Consider the following 22724-nt stretch of genomic DNA (forward strand, 5'->3'; position numbering starts at 1 on the left):
CTTCCCCAAAGGGCCTCGCACAACGAGATTGCTAATTAATCCTCTCTCATTACACAACACCCAGTCTAAGATGGCCTCCCCCCTAGTTGGTTCCTCGACATATTGGTCTAGAAAACCATCCCTTATGCACTCCAGGAAATCCTCCTCTACCGTATTGCTTCCAGTTTGACTAGCCCAATCTATGTGCATATTAAAGTCACCCATTATAACTGCTGCACCTTTATTGCATGCACCCCTAATTTCCTGTTTGCTGCCCTCCACAACATCACTACTACTGTTTGGAGGTTTGTACACAACTCCCACTAACATTTTTTGCCCTTTGGTGTTCTGCAGCTCTACCCATATAGATTCCACATCATCCAAGCTAATTTCTTTCCTAACTATTGCATTAATCTCCTCTTTAACCAGCAATGCTATCCCACCTACTTTTCCTTTTATTCTATCCCTCCTGAATGTTGAATTCCCAGCCCTGATCATCCTGGAGCCACGTCTCTGTAATCCCAATCACATCATATTTGTTAACATCTATTTGCACAGTTAATTCATCCACCTTATTACGGATACTCCTTGCATTAAGACACAAAGCCTTCAGGCTTGCTTTTTTAACACCCTTCGTCCTTTTAGAATTTTGCTGTACAGTGGCCCTTTTTGTTCTTTGCCTTGGGTTTCTCTGCCCTCCACTTTTCCTCATCTCCTTTCTGTCTTTTGCTTTTGTCTCCTTTTTGTTTCTCTCTGTCTCCCTGCATTGGTTCCCATCCCCCTGCCATATTAGTTTAACTCCTCCCCAACAGCACTTGCAAACACTCCCCCTCGGACATTGGTTCCGGTCCTGCCCAGGTGCAGACCGTCCGGTTTGTACTGGTCCCACCTCCCCCAGAACCGGTTCCAATGCCCCAGGAATTTGAATCCCTCCCTGCTGCACCACTGCTCAAGCCACGTATTCATCTGAGCTATCCTGCGATTCCTACTCTGACTAGCACGTGGCACTGGTAGCAATCCCGAGATTACTACTTTTGAGGTCCTACTTTTTAAATTTAGTTCCTAGCTCCTTAAATTCGTTTTGTAGGACCTCATCCCTTTTTTTTCAACCTATGTCGTTGGTAGCAATGTGCACCACGACAACTGGCTGTTCTCCCTCCCTTTTTAGAACGTCCTGCACCCGCTCAGAGACATCATACCATCCTGGAGTCTCGGTTGCGGCCGCAAAAACGCTTATCTATTCCCCTCACAATTGAATCCCCTACCACTATCACTCTTTTTCCTGCCCTCCTGTGCAACAGAGCCAGCCACGGTGCCATGAACTTGGCTGCTGCTGCCCTCCCCTGATGAGTCATCCCCCTCAACAGTACTCAAAGCAGTGTATCTGTTTTGCAGGGAGATGACCACAGGGGACCCCTGCACTACCTTCCTTGCACTGCTCTTCCTGCTGGTCTTCCGTTCCCTATTTGGCTGTGGACCCTTCACCTGCGATAAGACCAACTCGCTACACGTGCTACTCACGTCATTCTCAGCATCGTGGATGCTCCAGAGTGAATCCACCCTCAGCTCCAACTCCGCAACGCGGTCCCGTCAGGAGCTGGAGGCGGATACACTTCCCGCAGATGTAGTCGTCAGTGACACCGGAAGTGTCCCTGAGTTCCCACGTTACAGGAGGAGCATATCACGTGACCGAGCTCTCCTGCCATGACTTAACCCTTAGATACACTTAAATTGACAAGTGTTAAAAGTTACTGACTGATATAAAAAAGAAAAAGAAAAGCTACTCACTAATCACCAGCCAATCACATACCCCTTTGGCTGTGATGTCACCTTTTGATTTCTCTCTACTTCTTTTTTGCTTTCTCTCCCAGCTGGAGCTGTACCGGCTCTCTCAACCCGGACTGCCCCTCTCAACCCGGACTGCCCCTCTCAACCCGGACTGCCCAACTGCTGAGCCTTTATAGGCCGCTGCCTCTCGCCGACTCCCGCCTCTCTCGACGCTCCCCGGACTGCCCGACTGCTGAGCCAGCATCATCATGCTTTCCACCATCATCTAGCATTCTCCCACTAAATGCCTCCGTCTCTCCATCTCACACTCCTTCAAGACTCTGCTTTGACCAAGCTTTTGGTTACTAGTTATAGTATTGCCCTCTTTCGCTCGCCAAGATATGTGTGTGTGTGTATATATAAATATATATAAAAGCAAATCAGTTCATTCTAAATCTCTGTTTATACATAGGAAATGATTGAATCTTCAAAGCCTAGATCTGTGAAGCATTTCCAGTAGTTTAAGACCAGTTTCTGAAACATATACATGTGATGTAGTGATTTTTTTCATTGTGGTCTGTCATGTTCCTGCCAAGTGCAGACTGCTTTCATCTGCCAGCAAAATATATTTGCAGCTTTGATATCACTGTAAACAGAATTCCAAAGATTATTAAAAAAGTGAAGCATTTCTGTACAATAACAGCCGTTAAAATATCCTGGGGACGAAATTCAGTGCTGCCAGAAAACTGGCAGTGTTGAGGCTTTTTTCCCCCGATTAGCGGCGCAGTGATTGTGGCAGCCATTGGATCCAAATTCAGCTTCTTGCCGACTAAAAAGTACTGCAGTCTTAATTGCCCTTCAAACCTGATAGTTTGCAGTTCTAATTGGAGCGTTATTCCCACGGGGAAATTCACCCTGAGGGTGATTGGTCTTTAAGGCGGCCAGGAAGCAGCTGGCTCGTTGGCGACCAGTTAGGCCCTGAGGAGGGAAGGAGTGGTGTGGAATGATGGCTGGTTAAGAAGCTGTGGTAAGATGTAGGAAGGGCAAGTCGGTTTTCAAATGCCGAGCTGGAGACCCTGATGCTTGGAGTGGCGAGAAGGAGGCGAGACCTCTACCCAGATGTAGGGAGACTGACTTGCCAGCAGTTTACCAAAGCCTGGAGGAAGATAGCGGAAGAGGTGTCAGGACCTCCATCCGTAATAGGATGGCGACCCAATGTCACAAAAAGATGAACGACATCATTCGTTTGATGGAAGTGAGTACTTGTTCCACCAAATGCTAATCTTCCATTTGCGAGCCTCTCCTTCAGCCTTCCCTTATTTCCCACCTTCGCTCTTTAGTCACTGATGCAGCATTTCAATGCTCAGGCCTGTGTGTGTGTGTGTGTGTGTGTGTGTGTGTGCAATGGAGGCCCTCTCCTTTTACATTGACAGCTGCATGTCAGGGACACACACATGCTCTCATTCCTGATGCATCATCACGGTGCTACAAACCAATCATTCTTTGTTTTGCAGGTGAAACTTGTTTGAGCAAAGGAGGAATGGTGGTGGAGAGGCTGACCTACAAGTCCTCACACCCTTGGAGGCGAGGGTCAAGGCCATCGTGGGTGGACATGGTGTCTTCTCTGTGGGCCAGGGCACTGGCGATGCTGATGAGGATAAGTGAAGCCCCTTCTTTAATGCTATCTCTCCCTGAATGCTGCAGCATCTACTGTGCCTTTGCTTCTGAAAGTGTGCTATGTGTAGGCTCCATGTGTAAATTCCCCACCTCCCCGTCACAGCAGGCCTTCTCCCATTTAAGTTTGCAAATGAGACCCCCGGAATCCGGTGCTGGCAATGCCGATGTGGGTAGCAGGGGTAAGTGAACGCCTTCCTTTAATGCTATTTCTCTTTGATTGCTGCAGCACCTACTGTGCCTTTGAAAGTGTGCTACTTGTAGGCTCCATGCGTAAATTCCCCACCGCCCCCTCATGGCAGCCCTTCTCCCATTGATGCTTACAGATGAGAGGCCGAGTGGCAGCCGAGGCAAAGGAGCAGCTCCTCCCGAGACATCTGCTGAGACACCGTCGCCAGGTTTGCAGCATACCCTTGCTGAGACCCAGCCAGATGAGCCAAATGACAGCATTGAGGAGATTGAGGTGTCGAGCATTGCTGAGACCCTAGATATAACACCATCGCTTGGCGACCTCAGCTATGAGCTGAGAGCACCGCGTCACAGCTTCCACCCACACGCGCCAGCTCAGATACTGGGAGTGCGCAGTCCGATGTAGTTATTATAGTAGAGGAATCTGCACTGCGTGTTACATCAGGGAATAGTGGGCTGCAGCATGGTGACGGGCTAGACAACCTCAGGTGCCACCTCTCTGGGGGGCGAGTCCGCACTAGAGTTCTACTGAGGAGGACTCGGTTGAGCCCACTGATGTTGCGGTTTACGAGACAAGGGTGGAGGCCATGCATTCCCAGATGTTGGGGGCACTGGCAAGTGTGCCAGAGGGCCTGTTGGAAGTGGTGAGGAGCGTGGAGGAGTCAGCCTCCCGCATAGTCGACAGCTCAGCGCACTCCATGGAGCCCATCATTGCCAGTGTGCAGGCAATGGCGGACTCCCAGAATGTCCATGCGGACCCTATTGCAATTGCAGCACAGGCGCAAGGGAACAAGCGTATCGATGCTGCTTTGGAGAGGATGGCCCCTGCTTTGCAAGAGTCGACGGAGTGTCTAAGTGCTGTCATATCTCTGGCTGCTCTCATGCAGTCTCAGCTGGACGTCACCCGAGACCTGTATTGCTTTCTCAGCTGGGTCCACCACGGGCCACGGGGGACCTTCTGGTGAGGCACCATAGCACCGACCCGAGCTCCCTCTGATTGGTGGTGATGATATTGTACCGTCCCTGGTGAGTTACTCAGGATCCTCAGGCCAGGATACGGATGATGCGCTCCCTCCGGCTCCCAGCATTCCTGGCCCCAGACCTGTCACTCCGCCAGTGCCTCCCCGCATGGCCTCACCCAAGCCAAGCCAGACTGAAGCCTCCCAGGAGGGTGATGACCAGTCTCTAGCCGGGCCTTCCAGGCCTAAAGCTGGTCGAGGGCATCCTAGAAGGACATCTGCAGCTTCCACACAGGGAAGACAGCAGCCTTCCCAGACCCATGAGGCAGCCACAGGGAAGACACTTGTTCTGTCTGTAGTACTCTTATGAATGACTCTACGAGGTCTAGTATTGTACTTGAGCTTTGTGACCTTAATCCCATTTATTGTAACTCGAATGAGGCACACGCATGGTGGGCAGCCTTTTATACTGGGCCCTGCACACCTATCCAGGTGACCCTCAGGGCTCCCACTTCAGTGCCCTCTGGTGGCACACCTTATGTGACTATACATGGTCTACATATATGACATCACTTCTCCCCAAGTCTTCAATGCAAATTGATTCGTACATTGACGGTAACCTGGGCTTCGCTCTTCCTGGTTGACCATTGGAGGGTCGCTTCTTGCTTGGTTGGGTTGGTAGTGAGATTTGTTGCCAGTGGGAGGTTCCTATGGTTTCTGGTTGAGAGTCTATGACTACTCCATTCTCCCCCCCACACAGAGATCATGTTAATGGCCCGTTATATGCAAGTTGCATTCAAGTTCATCACATGGGTTTTACATTTACATCTTTGTGCATTTGTTGGGTGGATTACAGTTGTGTTTCTTTTTGTGTGGTACATTTACATGATCAGTACAGGTATATCAGTACAGGTACACAAGGACAGTCTAGTTCCAGCACGGCCGGATGAGATCCGGGTCGTCTGGTGGCGGCGCAGTGCCCAATGCTAGTGGATCTGTGGGTGAGGTGAGCTCATTTTACTCGAGTTGCCGGAGCTCAGGGCACTTGCCGTTACTCCTAGTGTCGGGCAGGCTCAAAGACAGCTCCTGTGTCTGTGACTTCCCTGTCCTTTTCGTTTGCTCAGTGTCGCTGCTGCTCCCTGGGAAGTGGTCTGAGCGAGTGAGCGTTTTGTCTAAGTGACGGTGGGGCTGCCTCGTCTTGTCTAGCAATTTTCATGGAACTGCTGACTCGCTTTCCTTGAGGGCACCGTTGTGAGCACTCTCTCACAAGATCAGCGGAGGCTGATCCAGGTCCCGTTGGGAGGAGCCGTTGCGGGTGACCCTTCGCTCTTGGGCATGTCCGTGGTGGTGAGTGGATTTGTGGGCTGCGCCTTTTCCACCCGGGTGGTGGGCGAACGGCAACCGACTGCGAGCATAGGCGCAGTTTACTGTTTCTGGCCCGTGGCGGTTCATGCCATCGGGTGCCTGCAGTGTTAAACCGATCTGAGGCAGGGTATCGCTACCGGTGCCTCTGCTCTCCGGGGATTGTTTACTCTGCTGCTTGTCTACTTCTGTCAGCTGTGGGGACACTTTATGATACATCGTTCTGGTCCCGGGGATGCAGGCTACAGCATTGGGCAGCCTGCTGGACCTGTGTATGACTGTTAGCCAATGTAGCGGGCGAACACCTGATTGCAATTTGCACCCGACATCGCTCAACAACATTTTGCTCGTTACAGCTGGACTTTTACATTGGTTACCAATTTCAAGCAGTTCATTCAAAAATGGCGGGTTGCTGGTCTCCTTTAAAATGGCCTTACTACTTTTACCCCAATCGTCTTCCTTGCGTGGAACCACATTTCGTTGCTCCTTTAGCGCTGCACTTCATGGTTTGGACGCCATCTTTTCCCTTTACATGATGTCGACTGCCGCGATCTTCTTTCCCAGGGATTCTGCTACTGAAGCTGGGAAGGCGCCTTCGGATCCAATCTTCCTCCTCAGGAGTCCTGCCACTGAAACCAGGAAGGTGCATTCAAGTCATCTCGGCCGGATCATCGCCACGCAGTCGTGATGAGCGATCTGTGCCTCGGGGACTGCGCGGATCTGCTTTCCGGTGCCTAGTCCAACCGAAGGTGGGGGCTTGCTCTGCCTCTGAGCACGGGGGATGTCAATCACTGGAGGGATGAAGTCTTTCCAGTTCCAATGAATCTTCCCCATCCGTCTTCTTCCAAGTAGCATTGGTCCATCACCTGAAACAATCCACAATGGTAAATTGTGCACCGTGCCATCATGGGATACACTTACATTTGCACTACCAACAACTGATATCAATTCCTTAGTGTCGGTGCGCAGCTTTGCCTGAACCGGGACCAGCTTGGGTCGTTCAGCTTGATCGTTCCATAGCCTCTCAAAGGCTTCCTGGCTCATTATTGACTGACTCGCCCCCGTGTCCACTTCCATGAAGACTGGAATGCCATTTATCTCGACTTCCATTATCACTGGAGGACAATCTGTGGTGCAGGTATATACTCCATACACTTCGTCCTGGGACTGAGCTGCCTCTCTAGCCATCTCCTCGTAATCTGCGCTGGATTCACAGCCATCTGCTGACTCCTCTTCCACGTGGTGAGTCACAGCTCTTTTGCACGTTGGCTGGAGGTGGCCCTTTGTGCTGCAGCCTTTGCACACATGTCCCTGAACAGACACTGATGAGCTCTGTGATTACCTCTGCAACGCCAGCATGGTGCTACTCGACTTACGTTTGCACCCCTCGGCGGACTCTGAGTTAAAGGACTTGGGGGGGCCTGTATGCTCTGCCCTGGGCAGATTCACGTTCAACAGTTCTGCCTGTGAAAGGCGCCATTCTATTTACAGTACTTGCCGGGTTTGAGTCCTGAGAGTGAGTCATCATCTTCTTGGAGCTGCAGCTCGAGGTCATGAACGCGTGACTGATGCCGATGGCCTTCTGCAGAGTGATGGTGGTTTCGGCAGACAGTAGCCTGTGAAGAAGGGCCTCATGACCGACGCCAGTTACGAAGACGTCCTGCAACGCATCGGCGAGGGATGCGCCGAATGCACACGGTCCTGCCAGCCTTCTGAGGTCGGCAGCGTACTTCGCGATTTCCTGGTCCTCGGGGCGGCATTGTGTATAAAATCGATGCCTGGCCGTGAGGATGCTCTCCTTCGGTTTGAGCTGGTCCTGAATTAGCACTTTCAGCTCCTCGTCTGACTTGGTCGTTGTTTTCTCTGGTGCAAGCAAGTCCCTGACGAGGCCATAGACCATGGGCCCACAACTGGTTAACAGGATAGCTCTGCGCTTATCTGCCAGCGTGGCCGGATCATCGCCTACCTGGTCGTTTGCTATGAAATATTGGTCGAGCCGCTCCGTAAAGGCTTCCCAATCTTCATCCTCTGAGAACATTTCTGATGCACCAACGTTAGTAATTTTTGCGTGAAAGTTCGTAATCTCGTCGCCAGTTGTTGTGTCTTTAATACTCTTATGAATGACTCCACGAAGTCTAGAAACATAGAAAATAGGTGCAGGAGTAGGCCATTCGAATCTACACCACCATTCAATAAGATCATGGCTAATCATTCACCTCAGTACCCCTTTCCTGCTTTCTTTCCATACCCTTTGATCCCTTGAGCCGTAAGGGCCATATCTAACTCCCTCTTGAATACATCCAATGACCTGGCATCAACAACTCTCTGCGGTAGGGAATTCCACAGGTTAACAACTCTCTGAGTGAAGAAGTTTCTCCTCATCTCAGTCCTAAATGGCTTACCCCTTATCCTTAGACTTTCCCAACAGTATTGTACTTGAGCTGTTGTGATCTTAGTCCCATTTATTGTAACTCCAGAGTGAGGCACAAGCATGGTGGGCAGTCTTTTATACACTGCCCTGCACAGCTATGCAGGTGACCCTCAGGTCTCCCACTGCAGTGCCCTCTGGTGGCACACCTTATGTGACTATACAGTTAGGATAAATGGTCTACATACATGACAACACTGAGGCGAAGTCGCAGGTTAGGCATGCGTATGAGGGGTTATAAGGAAATTATGTTCATGCTATTTTTCTGCACTGTTTAGAGTTATATTGAGTATGTATTAGATCTTTATTTTTGGCATCCATATCTGGGCTGCTGTATAATGTGAGGTGAGCAATGATGTGTCAAGGCACTCATTGGGATGGCCATGGAAGGCTCATGTGGTTGCGATTATTATCTTCATAGAAATATAGAAAATAGGTGCAGGAGTAGGCCATTCGGCCCTTCGAGCCTACACCACCATTCAATAAGATCATGGCTGATCATTCCCTCAGTACCCCTTTCCGGCTTTCTCTCCATATCCCTTCCTCATTCTTCCCTTCTTCTTCTTCTCCTCCTCTCCCTGCTCCCTTCAGGGAGTGGTACCCCTTTCTGTTGATAAACAGTTTGATGAAGTTCTGGCACCCTTAGTCCGACATGTGTGCAAGTCCATCGCCCCCTGCACCCTGGGGAACCGTGCAATCCGCAGAAATCCAGCCTGGCACTCCACCTGTTTCTCCCTGGTCATGGGGAAGGAGATATATTGCATTCTTCACTTGTACAGCGCATTGGTGATCTGCCGGCTGGAGCGATGGACGGAGAATTAGAAGATGTTCCAGATGTCTGCAGTTGCAGACTGGAAGGAGCCCATTGCGTAAAAGTTCAACATTATGGCTACTTTAGTCTCCACACTGAGCGCTGTCCTCAGCCTTGTGTGAGGCTCCAATTCTGGCCGAAGGACATTACACAGCTCGGTCAAGATGTCCTTCATGAATCTCAGCCTCCGCACACATAGCTCATTGCTGAGCTGAAGGAACAAGAACTGAGCCGGTAGACCTTAGCACGGTAGGGCCTCCTTGGCAGTGGTATGTGCTAGGCCCCTCCCATGTCAGTTGGCTGAGCACCTTCTCCCTCTTCCTCATTATGTTGTACAGCCTCTGCAGGCTGCTGCTGGCAAGGCTCCTCACACATTATCTGAAGGGAGTCAGTGTACCTCACCCTCCTCCTGACATCATCTCCCTGCTGCCCAGCCTCTGCACATTGATGTCTGTGAACATCTACATGCCCTTCTGCATGTTGGGCAGCCATGGCTTCTGCCTTCCTTGCCCGCTGCCTGAGGACATGTTGTTCACGGCAAAGCCTCCTTCTGCGTGCCTCCCTGCATCTGACAATCTGGAGCAGGCATCGCCTGCCACAACTGAGCCCATTATGGGTGGCGGCACTACCCTCTGTGCAATACTCTCACTGGCCACGAATAATTAGAAAGAGGGAAAAAAAAATTTAACTCAGCAAGACTTTTCCGAATCCTGCTGCCCTTTGAGATGTGGAACAAGCAGCTTCGAGATTTTTTTCCAGATCCAAGCAGCTCCGAGATTTTTTTCAATTGACAAACACCTCCGAGAATTTATCCTTGCCAAAAAAAATCTAGCCGCACACCAGCTGGTGCTCTCCCACTGTGCACCGATCCTATACACTGGCGGGGGCACTGTCAGCTAAAGGGCCGGCGTTTTAAAGGTAAAAATGGGTCCGGGGGCGGAGCGTTGCGCACTTTTATCGCATCACCACTGCCGCAAGCCGCCACGAAAGCCCGTTGATCGCAATGGTGGCCCACACTACAGCAAAACCTCCCAGGCCTAATTTAGGTCGGGTCGGCAAGTTGACCCCAAAGCGGTGGCCATTCATCAACAGGCAGTAATGGTCCTTCCCGGGACCGAGAATTTCGGGGCCCCTGTTGACTACCTCCCAGACCCATGACCTTCGCCACCTAGAACAGCGTTTCTTAAACTGGGGTCCATCGAGACTTTCCAGGGGGTCCGCGACCGGAGCAGGCCAGAGGTAATTTCAAACCTACTCCGCTTTACAAACCCGACACTGATTCAGTTCTTGCAAATTATTTTCAATGGCTAGGCCCTCCTCCGCACAGAGGCCCACAGCTGTCACTCACTTTGCAACGAGCGCTCCCTACCAGTCGAGCTGATTGCTCTCCCTGGCACTGTGACCCTGTGCCACCCTCCCAACATGTGATCAAAGTGCCTGTGGGGCCCTTCCAACACATGCCGGAACGTGTTCACGCAAACACGTACAAGCCCACAGTGCAGTTGTTACAAAACATGCCAGTGGGACAGTATAACGGTGAGTTATGCTTCCAGCAGCATCCCAGCATCCCCTCCAAGTCACATAAGAATTAGGAACAGGAGTAGGCCATCTAGCCCCTCGTGCCTGCTCCGCCACACACCTTCCGGACTTGGAGATATATCGCCGTTCCTTCTTCATTGTTGGGTCAAAATCCTAACAGCACGGTGCGGGTACCTTCACCTGATGGACTGTAGCAGTTCAAGAACAAGGGCCAGCACCACATTCTCCAGGCAACTAGGGATGGCCAATAAATATTGGCCTTACCAGCAATCCTTCATCCAAAGAATAAATATATTAAAAAAAGCAACCTTGGGGTGCAGTATTGTATGTAACATGATGTAGCCAGAATAGAACCAGATATGCATAAAAAATTAACAGATGTTCAATGGTAAATAATTATATATATCTATATATTAAATATATATTATAATAGGAACAGGAGTAGGCCAAACGGCCCCTGAGCCTGCTCCGCCATGGCTGATCTGATCATGGACTCATCTCCTCTTCCCCACCCGCTCCCCATAATCCCTTATTGTTTAAGAAACTGTCTATTTCTATCTTAAATTTATTCAATATCCCAGCTTCCACAGCTCTCTGAGGCAGTGAATGCCACAGATTTACAACCCTCAGAGAAGATATTTCTCCTCATTGCTGTTTTAAATGGACGGCCACTTATTCTAAGATCATGCCCTCTAGTTCTAGTCACCCCCATCAGTGGAAACATCCTCTCTGCATCCACCTTGTCAAGTCCCCTCATAATTTTATACGTTTCGATAAGATCACCTCTCATTCTTTTGAATTCCAATGAGTAGAGGCCCAACCTACTCAACCTTTCCTCATAAGTCAACCCCCTCATCTCCGGAATCAACCTAGTGAACCTTCTTTGAACTGCCTCCAAAGCAAGTATATCCTGTCGTAAATATGGAAACTAAAACTGCACGCAGTATTCCAGGTGTGGCCTCACCAATACCTTATATAGCTGTAGCAAGACTTCCCTGCTTTTATATTTCATCCACTTTACAATAAAGGCCAAGATACCATTGGCCTTCCTGATCACTTGCTGTTCCTGCATACTATCCTTTTGTGTTTCATGCACAAGTACCCCCAGGTCCCGCTGTACTGCGGTACTTTGCAATCTTTCTCCAATTAAATAATAACTTGCTCTTTGATTTTTTTTCTGCCATGACCTCACACTTTCCAACATTATATTCCACCTGCCAAATTTTTGCCCACTCACTTAGCCTGTCTATGTCCTTTTGCAGATTTTTTGTGTCCTCCTCACACATTGCTTTTCCTCCCATCTTTGTATCATCAGCAAACTTGGCTACATTACACTCGGTCCCTTCTTCCAAGTCGTTAATATAGATTGTAAATAGTTGGGGTCCCAGCACTGATCCCTGCGGCACCCTACTAGTTACCAGCTGCCAGCCAGAGAATGAACCATTCATCCCGATTCTCTTTTCTCTGTTAGTTAGAGAAAGTAATAAAGTACCCCGAACACCATGAACTTTTATCTTGTGCAGTAACCTTTTATGTGGCACCTTGTCAAATGCTTTCTGGAAGTCCAAATACACCACATCCACTGGTTCCCCTTTATCCACCCTGTTCGTTACATCCTCAAAGAACTCCAGCAAATTTGTCAAACATGACTTCCCCCTTATAAATCCATGCTGACTCTGCCTGACCGAATTTTGCTTTTCCAAATGTCCTGCTACTGCTTCTTTAATAATGGACTCCAACATTTTCCCAACCACAGATGTAAAGCTAACTGGTCTACAGTTTCCTGCTTTTTGTCTGCCTCCTTTTTTTTTTTTAAATAGGGACGTTACATTTGCAGTTTTCCAATCTGCTGGGACTTCCCCAGAATCCAGGTAATTTTGGTAAATTACAACTAATGCATCCAAAATCCCTGCTGTTACTTCTTTTAAGACCCCAGGATGCAAGCCATCAGGTGCAGAGGATTTATCTGCCTTTAGTCCCATTATCTTACTGAGTACCACCTCCTTAGTGATTGTGATAAATATTACATACATACATAATTTTTATATATTTTACATTATATATATTTTACATATATTGGGCCCAAGTTTCCACATGATTTGCGCCTGATTTTTAGGAGCAACTGGTGGAGAACGGACTATCTTAGAAATCGCAATTCTCCACATTTTTTTTTCTGCAGTTCTAGTCAGGTAGAACAGTTCTACTTTGGAACAGAATTTTTTCTTCAAAAGGGGGCGTGTCCGGCCACTGACACCTGATTTCAAAGTTTCCACAGTGAAAACGTACTCCAAACTAACTTAGAATGGAGCAAGTGAAGATTTTTGTAGAACTGAAAAAACCTGTTCTACACATTAAAAAAATCAGGCGCAGGTTACAAATTAGGAGTCCAGAACGAGGTGGGGTGGAGGGAAGGGAAGTCATTAAATTCTACAATAAATCCTTATTTATACTTCTACAAATATTATACAAATAAATGCAACCTGAATAAACATTTATAAGCAAAGAAAAGATTAAATAAACCATCTTCCTACCTGTGTGAAAGTGCTTCAGTCAGCTCAGCGATGTGGCGTCGTTCCCGCGAACGGGAGGGAGGGGCAGGCAGGCAGTAACCAGGCAGCAAGCAGCCTTCCACTTGAGGTGGAAGCCTTACAGTCAGCTCAGCGATGTTCCCGCGAACGAGAGGGAGGGGAGGGGAGGGGAGGGGAGGGGAGGGGCAGGCAGGCAGTAACCAGGCAGCAAGCAGCCTTCCACTTGAGGTGGAAGCCTTACAGTCAGCTCAGCGTCGTTCCCGCGAACGAGAGGGAGGGAGGGAGGGAGAGGCAGGCAGGAGTAACCAGGCAGCAAGCAGCCTTCCACTTGAGGTGGAAGCCTTACAGTCAGCTCAGCGTCGTTCCCGCGAACGGGAGGGAGGGAGGGGCAGTAAGCAGGAAGCCTCAGTGCTGATGGCAATGTGGTTTTATTAAAAAATGTTCAAAAATTAAACAGCTACAAAGAACTACAAAAATGGCCGAGTGCCAATGTTTCCTTCACACTGCGCATGCGCGAACGCTCCAACGCGCACGCGCAGCGTTGCCGGCAGGAAAAAAACTAATTTAAATAGTACCCGCCCCCTCCCATTTACAAAATCGGCGCGAGTGTAGGCTCCGCCCCCCCTGGGCGCCGCACCAAACAGACAAGGAGCTGCAGGGCTCTCCAGAATCGAGATTTTTTTTCCGGCGCAGTTTTAGGCACGAAAAACGGGCGCCCAACTCGGAGGGGCGCCCGTTTTTTATCGTGTGGAAACTTGGGCCCTATATATTATTTAATATATAATATAAAAAATATATATATATACATATATTGTGGAAGTATAGGCCATTATGCACTGTCAATTTTCTGCAGGAAAGAAGCTAGTCACCCCAATTGTTTTACAATAGGCCAGGTGCAGGCTACTAGTGAATCGGCCAGACATTAGTAAAACAATAGCCATCAAATTTAGCTGATTACATTAGACTTACTGACATGATCACCTCAGACTTACCGGAGCCAACTCGACAGTTTAGGTTAGAACAGAACAGGCAGTATAAAGGTATAAAAATAGATAGATTCAGACCATCCATAGTGAGAACCTAGGAGCAACACTCGACGGAATTAGGCGCCAGGGAAGAGACCCTTGACGGAACAGTGTTAGTACGGACCGGACCTATTGGGTAACTATAAAGTATAAGTAGTGTACTTCTTCTGTATTAAACCAACATTAACGGTACCGCCGTTGACTAGTGTGTCATTTGGTATTTAACTCAAGAACTGTCCCTTCATTGCATTAAGGTAACAATCAAAAATAATCAAACTGCTCACCTAAGAGCTGATCAACAGCTTTTGTATCTTGTCGAAAGCATTTTTTTTGCCAAATAAAAGGAATTACTGGCACTGACAGAAAAATGGGACACAATTAAGAAACTTGCTCTTAGCATTACAAATGCTCCATTTGGATAAGGGAAGAGAATAAATAACTAAGAGACAGATCTCATTTACACCACAAGTGAACCCATTATAGATTGAATATTGCAGTCAAACTTTTATGGAAACCCTGTGCCGTTAGCTCAAATTTCAATGCACTGAAAATAGACATCAGAAGAATCACCAAATTCAGCACTATTGTAACCAGTCCATCTCTTCCATCGACTCGTCCTCCCACTCCCACTGACATGCTCCAAGGAACCATCCTTGATTCCCCTTCTTTTCCTCATCCATATACTGTCCCTTGGTAACATCAAACATAAACATGGAGTCACCTTCTATATAGATGACATCTAATGGGGAGATTCCCCAATCTAAATAATCTTGGCAGGTGCTAGGGTTTGGCCCCTCTCCCCTGCTGCAATGGGGCCCAGGGGACCATTTTCTAAGAGGGGGTCACAAAAATCAGCATAGAAAATCATTTTCACAACAGTCATGAGAAAAATTATTAAAGAGCAATGTGTCTTTTTGATCAGTATGTATTTAGTTTAAAAAGTTGTGTGAAGTATTTTTATGTTGATGTAAAAAATAAATAGGTTAGTGAAACTGCCAATGTTACCAAGCTGAGATTATTTTTAATGCCCAAGAACTGGTGGGATACTTTTTATTAAAGAACTTTTATTAGTTCCCCCAATGACTCAGAAGATTTGGCTAATAAGTAGCGGTACCATCTCAATCAAGAAGATCCCTGGTTTGATCACTAACCCTGTGCCGAGTTAGCTGTCCTCAGCTAGTACAGTGATAGAGACATTACAATTTCCTTCGATGCCCTCTGGGTTAAGGAGGAGAAAAATCATCAAGTTCCTGTCCTTGAATGCAATTCAGCAATCCTTTGCAGGAAATGCTCAGATCCCCTGTGGTCAAATGACCTGCTGACATCACTGTCAAGGCTCACCCATGAATAATGGCCAACTGGGTGAAATACCAGATGGTAGCTGACACGCTTGGAACTGTACCTTAGCAAGTATCAACACTTTCAGGACAGAAGAAAATCGCAGAATAAAAGTAGTGTTTGTATTAGTCTTAAAGGGGTGATTATGCGGCAGGTCCTGACGTGTGGATCTCACATGTCCAGCGACAATCTCAAAGTAAGCTTAATGGATTTGCCAAGACCAGCTGTCAGGAGACACAATAAAACTAAACTTTCGAAGGCAAACATAAAAACGGGTAAACATTGCTGGGAAAAGCTTTTACTAAATCAACATTTTGAATGTTTTACATTCAAAGTGTACCTTTTCAAAACTTGTCATAAGATTGGCAAAAATGTGAATCAGTATCCAAAGAATATATGATACAATATAACTATCAGTAAGGCTAATTTTTCTTACAAGTCTGAACCAAGAAATGGAGCAGAGATTATATAAATCGCCTCAGTATTCAATGAAAATTGTCTAAAGTAATTTTGGCTTAGTAGTGACGTTACCAGGGACTTTAATATATAAGGGAAAATTTCTTTTGACAATCGGCAATAACAAAAGGATTTGTTTAAAGTTGATAATTTGATAAAGATAATTTCATTTGTGAGGATGTTCCAATTCAAAGACTTGAATTATATTTTTTATTTGCTGTTGTGGCAATTCACAGAACTGTTAGTTTGCAGAAAGTCAAAGGAGATTATCTAAAAGGTTCAATTAATTGGATTCATACATTCCACCCACTGCTTTGATCATTAAAGATGAAAATGTAATGCTTTACTGGTTACTATCCCCAGGGCATAAATATATTTATTTTTCATTCAAGAATTAAGAAAGCTCTTAATGTAGATAAAAAGCAAAGCACTTGTTCTCAATAATACTTCCATATATTAAACCTAAGTACTCATTATGTACGACGTTTATTAGATTTGGACAGTTGATGTCGAGTCATTTTTCCTACTTTGCCTATGCATTATCCTCCCTGAAACTCTTTATTTAAACTAGCAGCTCTCCCATGGCATAGCTCACAATGGGTCAACAGTTCTGCTGTTCCAAAGTGGTTGGGGCCTGGTGGGAATGCAAAGGTGGGGGACAGATGTACATCTCCACTGGAGGAAGGACAATACCTTGGAGACAGTGCCTGGGAAATAAATAGTATTTTCCTTATTCAGTTCAGGTCGGTAAATAAATCTCTTTGTAATATGGCAGGGTGGGGGAAGCAATCCATATTGTCCATCAGTTGAAGGTGTGTTTTTTTTAAAAAAGAAAAGGAAAATCACTAGGTGATTCTAGTATCTTAACTGGTCCTATCCCTCCCTTAAATCTCCTTTTATTACTTATGGGACTATAGAATAATTTACTATTCCTTTTTATAGTCTTTTGATGTTTTAATTTCATATTTCCTCTTTGCATTCCTAATTGTCTTTTTTACCTCTTTCCTAAGCTCATCATATTCCCACATGTAACGGAAGCTATATTTGAGTTCAGGATTGCAGCAGAGGGGCAGGGGGGACAATTAGCTTTACCTGTTGCAGAGGGTCCTGGACGTTCTTCATGGTCATCTCCAGCTCGATCAAATGCAGTTTGTGGATTCATTGATGGACATCCCCAAATCGTACAAGCTACCTGACACACAAATAATTCCACTGCTTATGGTGAATTACCAAACTACATTTGTAGGCAGGCCGCCCCCAGAGTTCTGAAACTCCTAGGTTCAACAGCTGGAAAAGGCTTTGAGCTGTTCCTCCAGCCAGCAGGCTGAGTCTCTGTCTATTCACCCTCACATACTTCTGCTCACCCAGACTGCGCCAACTGCTCTTTCCTAACATTCCCCAGAATGGATTTTATCTGTGATGACATTTGCCACTGCAGGAGTGGGTGATGCAGGATGCTGTAAGGTAATTAGTTGGGGCACTTCAATGAGCAGTGATACCACCTCCTCTCAGATACCTAGAGAAACAGAAGATTCCAGGACCAGAATCTCCAATTCTAGCTTCTCAAAGAGTCAACGGTCACAGTTTAGGATACCCCCACCACGTCCATGTCTGGGTATCCTTGCCATTAAACAACTTGGACACAGTACTCCAGTATGTGTGAACATCAGGTTAGGGCATGATCAGGCTCAGTTGGAAAGACTGCCAACTAATGAAGGCTCACGTAAGAATAATGGCCGTGGGCGACAACCAGAGCTATGGATCTATAGCTCAATAAGAGGAACTCTGTTCAGAAAAAGGAGGTGGAGGGGAGAAAATAAAAAAAGTACCATATACATCAGGTGACCTTTTCCCATTCCACTGTATACAAGACATCTAATGGCTGTGCATTTAATTTTATGATTGGAAAAAGCAACTTTGGAGCCTCAAATAAGTGAGGACATTTGAAATATACTACAAAACTACATCATAAAGAGAAATAAGGTACGTCAGAAGGAAGCTCGTATATTGAGGCTGAACATCATTTGAGAAGGAAAACTACATTTACAGTGAGTTATCTAATATTCATTCATTCAGCCTATAATACAAATTGAAGTATACCAAAAACATTGCAGAAACTGGCAGTGGATTTTGAGGACCTGTACTTTATTATCCTCAGCTATCAGACCAATTTAATAATGCTTAATAAAAGCATAGACAAAGTTTCAGATAACAGTACAACAGAGGGCATTGAGTGGAACTGCATGTGATAATCCAAGGTGACCACAGCAAGAGGAGTCAATTCTGATTTTCCATTCACAAGGAATCTTGCCAACCTCTCCACAGGTCCAGTCATGATCCATACCAGCAACCATTTTAAAATCCACAGGTTTTGGTGATCATGGCCCCAAGCTAGCCAATAGGGTGTGAGAATAAAACCCTTTCTCCTATTTTCCCATCCCAGCTATCCAGCAGGAACACAATATAGCCAGCTCTAATGGAAGAACAGCACAATAATTGTATTTAGAGTTATTTTTAAATGCAGATCTCCAAGATGAAAGACAACTGTTCTAGTTCCGCACACCACTTTTCACAGGCTGTAAAGTAGGGTGACCATATTTTCTAAACTGAATCCGGGGACACACAAGCTGCGGGCACTGCAAAGTAGCCAGGACGCGTTTCAAGAAAATTTGCATGAAAATTGACTTTGTTGCTTCTGCTAGTTGAATACTTGTGGAGACAACACAATTTTCACTTTACACTAAATCTCGAATCTTGTGTGTGTTCTGACAATAGTGCTGTGCCATCTATACTCGTCCTCGAATAACCAAACTTTATCAATTTTAAATCTGTTCCAGATTAACGGAGATTTTCGACATAAGGTGAAAAACATCTTCTCTCAGGTTTCAGCAACCTCTTCCTGGTGGGAGAAATTAGCTTGCCTTATTGAGAAAAAACACAACGCACCATACTCACCTGAGGTAAAGTGAAACCACCCACTCACCAGTTCGCACGGATCCTCCCGCGCATTTTCAAGGTTCCACCCTCCGACCAATCACTATTGGCCAAAACATGGGGATCAGGTGACGCAATCCCGCAGAGTGCAGTTCAGCCCGAGCTATCGACGGAGCCTTTTCTCCGCCGCGCCACATTGTGGGAAGGGGGAGCCACCATAGTCGCCTCCTAGAATCCTTTCCTGAACTCAAACTGGGCGGTAACAGGCCGAGAATCTCACCCCCCGGGGGGTTCTGTAAATTCAGGCTTTTAAAAAGACTCTAGGTGGGGATGAGTTTTCTGAACTGGGGACTCTTCCGGGGACATTTGTCAGCACGAAAATGTTATCGAACTAGCTCTTTGCTGGAAAAAATTCATCAGGGAGATACATTATTTATGAATAATCTCATACATAATTTATCTTCATAAAACTATCATAATGCTGTCTAACCCCAAATATTAAAACTGCAGCAATTTACAGGAAGTATCTTTGATCAAAGGATAGCAATTGAACACATCAAAAGATTAAAGGACGTAGACAATTTTCCTCAGATCTTTACTTCAAAGCTATTACCACCACTGAAGCACACACCAGTTTAACAGCAGGTGCACTGACCTGCATTAAACCACATCCTAACATAACTGCTATTTACGATTATAACCTTCAATTATGGTTCTGTCCATTTAAAGTTTAAGCCCATTCTTGCAATGCATGCCAATAGCTGTGGAATAAAAGTACTTTTCCCTTAATTTGTTCAATATGATGGATTTGAAGGAATTTCTCAGTCTCTACACAAATTGTTTATTGGTTGTTGTAACTAAAATTGCTGCCACAAGAGTCTAAAATGGCAGTACATTACTTAATTACAATCAGTTACTGCATACTAGATCATAATCAAGATAATTTATCATTGTTTTTTTGTACAGGTGCCAAAACTCTTCAGAAAGCCTCAGATGAGCTTATTAAAAAACAGAAAATTCTAGATATAAATAGCATCAAGCCTGTTGTCATCCCATGGGTTTTTGTACTGATACTGAATTATTTTAACCATTTTTCCACTTTTTCCTAATATCATTTAGGATCAACTTGATGACCTAAAAGTCAAATGACCAAAATACGGATTTCTCTGGGAAACTTCACATCTATTTTCAATATTATGGGCTGAAAATATTAGAACTTTTTTAAATCTGCACTTTTTGATTTTATGCCAGTGACTTTCAAAGCATGTATAATTCTAAAGCACCTTTTGGAAGTTCACACCTTAAATCTGAACTGTTTCACAATGTCACTGTCTTTATTTAAACAAGTTTTTGATCCTGTACATTCACCAGTCGCACCGACAGGTCAAATGAAACTTTATTAATTAGAGATATATATGGTGGCAGTAGTTTTTCTTCCTGAAAGTTTTCAACTCAAATTCTTCATTGTCCTTGCTAATATTTCTAGAATTGTACCTGCATACAAATTTTGCGAGGGCATTTTAAACCTGTAGTTTTTCAGCTTTTACAAATTTAAAAACATTCAACTTTCAATGCTGAAAAAAATCTAGCAAACTTGCCATCTTACTTTCCTCCACAAGATATGGAGGCAAAGCAATTGCCTTTCTTTGCAATGTTCCAAGAACTTGTTTGAGTTTGCATTGTCTTTTTGTACAGGTGCCAGAGCTTCAGCTTATGCTTTGACTGAATTCTACAACTTTGCCAGTTTGAGTTTCTGCAAATTACTTCTAAATTGTCTCTCTTTCATCCCAAATGTGTCATTCGATGTCTTTCCTGGAATTAGTAGATATTTATAAATTCCCAGCCAGACAAATGGAGCTGCACCACAATGCTCAAAGAAATCACTCACTATTCTTGGCATTGTGAAAAACTTGGACACTGCTGATAATGAATGTCCTTTTCTAATATACATGGAGACATCAAGGGGCTATTTAGAGCTCACTGACTAACCTTACCAACCTTACCATTTCAGTGAAATTCAAAAGCAAGTTCACTCAATGACTTCCAATCACTTCAATAGTTACTGCACATCACCAAGGCAGGTGCAAAACAGTAGCTCTTGTAGGCAAGGAAGAGCATTATTTATTCTAGACTTTGGTGAAGTAGATCCCATGAACCAAAGCTGAGCCTCAAACTGCCATATGGAATCCCTTAGCTTTAGCACATTTCCCATAGTTTAAAAAAAATTGTTCTTGGGCATTGGCAAGACACTGAAAGACAGTATTTATTGCCCATCCCGATCACTGGATCACACGTAGGCCAACTCACAGGACACTAATGAAATGCTTCGTTTTTTTATTACAATACCGCAAATTCCATGACCATTTCTTCAAATATTGCAAATGCAGTACCATTATCATTAAGCTACCATACCTACATGGCAAACTGCTGACAAAGTATTTTACAGCTGATTAGTTCTGCTGCCATGCAGATATGGTAGCTTAATGGTTATGGTACTGGATTTACAACCTAGAGTTTGAGTTCAAAACTCAGCATACCAGGGTGTAAAGTTGTATTCAATATAGTAATTTGTAGGCTTTGAATAACTAATCAGATGTAAAATACTTTGTCAGCAGTCTGCCATGTAGATTAGCTGACTTTTCTTTGAACATATAAGAACATATGAAATAGGAGCAGGAGTAGGCTATACAGCCCCTCGAGCCTGCTCCGCCTTTTAATATGATCATGGCTAATCCGATCATAGACTCGGGTCCACTTTCCTGCTCGCTCTCCATAACCCCTTATCGTTTAAGAAACTGTCTATTTCTGCCTTAAATTTATTCAATGTCCCAGCTTCCACAGCTCTGAGGCAGCAAATTCCACAACCCTCAAGAAATTTCTCATCTCAGTTTTAAATGGGCGGCCCATTCATCCAAGATTATGCCCTCTAGTTCTAGTCTCCCCCTTCAGTGGAAACATCCTCTCTGCATCCACCTTGTCAAGCCTCCTCATAATCTTATACATTTTAATAAGATCACCTTTCATTCTTCTGAATTCCAATGAGTAGAGGCCCAACCTACTCAACCTTTCCTTATAAGTCAACCTCATGAACCTTCTCTGAACTGCCTCCAAAGTATATCCTTTCATTAATATGGAAACCAAAACTGCACGCAATATTCCAAGTGTGGCTTCACCAATACCCTGTACAACTGTAGCACGACTTCCCTGCTTTTATACTCCATCCCCTTTGCAATAAAGGCCAAGATTCCATTAGCCTTCCTGATCACTTGCTGTACCTGCATACTAACCTTTTGTTTCATGCAAAAGTACCCCTAGGTCCTGCTGTACTGCAGCACTTTGCAATCTTTCTCCATTTAAATAATAACTTGCTCTTTGATTTTTTTTCTGCCAAAGTGCATGAGCACACATTTTCCAACGTTATACTCCATCTGCCAAATTTTTGCCCACTTTGCCTATGTCCTTCTCACACATTGCTTTTCCTCCCATCTTTGTATCGTCAGCAATCTTGGCTACGTTACTCAGTCCCTTCTTCAAAGTCGTTAATATAAATTGTAAATAGTTGGGTCCCAGCACTGATCCCTGCGGCACCCCACTAGTTACTGGTTGCCAACAAGAGAATGAACTATTTAGCCCTACTGTTTTGTTCATTAGCCAATCCTCTATCCATGCTAATATATTACCCCCAATCCCTTGAACTTTTATTTTGTGCAGTAACCTTTTATGTGGCACCTTGTC

General features: G+C 45.4%; 1 long non-coding RNA gene across 1 annotated transcript in view; it reads right to left on the reverse strand.

Moving 5' to 3' along the window:
- LOC139232580 (uncharacterized) overlaps window positions 1-19053 on the reverse strand; it is a 98527-nt gene extending 79474 nt beyond the window's left edge. Inside the window, exon 1 of the long non-coding RNA XR_011588039.1 lies at window positions 19011-19053. This is a non-coding gene — a long non-coding RNA (uncharacterized lncRNA). The remainder of the gene's footprint in view (window positions 1-19010) is intronic.
- Between the last annotated feature and the right edge of the window lie 3671 nt (window positions 19054-22724).

Source organism: Pristiophorus japonicus, chromosome 2 (assembly GCF_044704955.1).
Source record: "Pristiophorus japonicus isolate sPriJap1 chromosome 2, sPriJap1.hap1, whole genome shotgun sequence".
NCBI classification, from domain to species: Eukaryota; Metazoa; Chordata; class Chondrichthyes; family Pristiophoridae; genus Pristiophorus; species Pristiophorus japonicus.